The sequence below is a fragment of the Echinops telfairi genome, unplaced genomic scaffold, assembly GCF_000313985.2.
Source record: "Echinops telfairi isolate 266 unplaced genomic scaffold, ASM31398v2 ScPeMD7_5868;HRSCAF=6743_0, whole genome shotgun sequence".
Lineage (NCBI taxonomy): Eukaryota > Metazoa > Chordata > Mammalia > Afrosoricida > Tenrecidae > Echinops > Echinops telfairi.
This window is the reverse complement of record NW_022109767.1, coordinates 710,637-713,565: the sequence shown is the minus strand read 5'-3', so window position 1 is coordinate 713,565 and position 2,929 is coordinate 710,637. Positions and strand designations below refer to the sequence as shown.

The following is a 2,929-nucleotide window of genomic DNA, read 5'->3' as shown; positions in this document are numbered from 1 at the left end:
CATAGGCAATACAATCAATAGGAGAGGAATCACCTAGGGGTGTGCCCACATTGGTTGTGGAATAGACAGTGGTATCTGCTTGATCTAAACAGCTGATAATGGCTAACTAACCTTAGTCACCCTTGGGCGAGTTTGCCCTCTCTGGTATCTCTGCAAGTGAATAGACCACCATTATCCTTATCAGAAGGGAGTGGGTCTTATTCAGGGTGAGTCAGACTAATGGTCTAGCCACTACAGATGGCCAATGTCAAGGAGAATAACCTCTGACCTACTTTCGCCGAGAGTCACTCTTAAGCAGCTAAGTTTGGTACATATTTTGGGGAGACAACTTAAGAGAATTCCTTCTGTTCCCCACACTCTTCTTGATGTTTCTTTGGCTCATACTGTCACCTCTCTTGTTCAAGTATCACTTGTACTGGGACTTCTTCTTTCCCCTTGCTGTATTGTTTCATAACCACTGTCATTCTTTGTTAACAACTGTTTACTGAACACCTAATATGTGCCAGCCATTGTTTCAAGTGCTTACGATGGCACCAGTAAGACAAAAAATTCATAGTTCTCTTACATTTTTGGTGGTGGTGATAGAAGAGGCAGACCATCCACAATATGCACAATAAAAAGTCCTTCCTAATCCTGGAAATTAGTCTAGTAATAGTTGATATTTGCTAATCAGTGGCAAAATGATTCCGCATTGAGCTGCAATCCAGGAGGTCAGAAGTTCGAAACCTCCAGTCGCTCCACAAGAAAACAGACAAGGCTTCCTTCTTCCCAAAAGCCATACAGTCATATTAAAGTATTACAGAAACCCACAGAAGCAGTTCTACCCTGTCCTCCAGGACTGCTGAGTTAGAATCCACACGATGACAGTGGATTTGTTGTTTGTAGTGAACCACACTCAGAGGAAATGTAAATCAGAAATCTTTTATATGAAAAGCCTTAAAAGTACATGTTTTGTAACCCACACATTCTTACTGCCATGCATTTATCTAATAGTGTTGCAGGTCACTGCTCTAAATGGTAATGATAGAAGCTCTGAGTTGTATTAAGCATCAGCGCCTATATTATAAAGTTAAGAACCTTGCCAGGGGAATTCTTGTTGGTTAAAAAGCAGTGCTACAGCTCCTAGTGTACAAGGAAATCCTATGTGTGCTACTGTGCTTATTCCAGAACTCTCACTGCCGTTGAGGCGATGCCAACTCATAGGACAGAGTAGAATTGCCTCTGTGAGTTTCCTGACCTATAACCCGAGCCAGAGTAGAAAGCCTGGTCTTTCTCCAGCAAAACAGCAGGTGGTTTTGAATGACTGACTTTGCAATTAGCAGCCCAACACATAAACATTACCTGGTGCTCTTGATTATGCTTGTTAGAATGCTACATCTTCATTATGGGGTGGAGAATTCTGGAAAATCCAACCTAAGGGCAGGGTTATGGTAATGAAGTACTCAAGCATTCCAGCAAGAGGGATTCCGTCTGCAAGGGCCACTGGGATGGCTGTCATTACCCGGCCTGCATCAAGCTTGCCAAACCAATTGGACATCTCGGCACAGAAGGGTCACGAGGAAGAGAGGAACCAGTTAGGGTGCCGTAAGCACTGATGAGGCGTACAACTTTCCTCTAGTTCTTTAATGCTTCCTCTTCCCACTATCGTGACCCCAATTCTACCTTACAAATCCAGCTAGACCAGAGCACGTACACAGGTATAGATAAGAGCTGGAAACACAGGGAATTCAGGACAGATAAACCCCTCAGGACCAATATTGAGAGTAGCCATACCAGGAGGGGAAGGGGAAGGTGGGGGGAGAAAAGGGGACTCATAACAATGATCTACATATAACCCCCTCCCAGGGGGACAGACAACAGAAAAGTGGGTAAAGGGAGCTATCGGTCAGTGTAAGACATGAGAAAATAATCATTATAAATTATCCAGGTTAAAAAAATTAAAAATTAAATAAATTATCAAGGTTTAGGAAAGAGGGAGGGAGGAGGGAGGGGGGGAAATGAGCTGATACCAAGGGCTCAAGTAGAAAGCAAATGTTTTGAGAATGATGATGGCAACAAATGTACAAAGGTGCTTGACACCATGGATGGATGGATTGTGAGAAGAGCTGTACGAGCCCCCAATAAAATGATTTTAAAATAAATGATTAACAAAATAAAGCTGTGTTCCTGTGGCGCCTCTAGGTCTCTGCAGGTCGTTCTAGGAGAAGGCAAGAACCCTAAGTGGTCACCACCACCACCAACCACACCACCAATAAAAAGAAGAGGAAAAAAAGAACCCTAAGTGGGAACAATTTCAAATCGGAGGTTGTTTGACTGTGACAGAATTGGGAGAAAGGAGGTTGGAAAAGGCAGACAAACGGAGATAATCTATTGCTGTGGAGTTGGCTACTTAGGCAATCCGTTTGGAAAAAAACGTCAAATCCAAAATAAAAAACCATAGTAACCACGAAGGGATTCGAACCCTCAATCTTCTGATCCGAAGTCAGACGCCTTATCCGTTAGGCCACGTGGTCCCTGAAGCTCAAGGGGTGCTACAAAACTTAGAAAGTGAATTGAGCGTTTGCCTGGTCCCGAGTCTTTCATCTTGTCTCCTGTAGACAACAAGGCGATGGCATCCATGCCACCCGCATTTTGCGTCAGTGGGAAAATGTTACCTCTCCATTATACGGGCGATCGGAAGCCACGCGCTTTATGCAGCGTTGAGACTGACAATTATTTCTGTCTTGGAATATATGAATAGAAAAATCGTTTGCTTTCCGACGTCGAAATAGAAAAAAAAAAAAAGGGAGTGTATGGGAGTGGAAAGAAATCACACTGACATTCTGTTCCACAGAGGAATGCCAAGTCCTCTCTACCTTCCTCGGGAGGGGCGCGGGGCGGGGGTGTACTCCTAAGTCACACACACACACACACACACACACACACACAC

At 43.9% G+C, this 2,929-nt stretch overlaps 1 non-coding gene across 1 annotated transcript; it reads right to left on the bottom strand.

Moving 5' to 3' along the window:
* Positions 1–2,440: 2,440 nt before the first annotated feature.
* On the bottom strand, positions 2,441–2,513 carry TRNAR-UCG. The gene has a single exon. It is a non-coding gene; the product is annotated as a tRNA-Arg (tRNA).
* Positions 2,514–2,929: the final 416 nt, after the last annotated feature.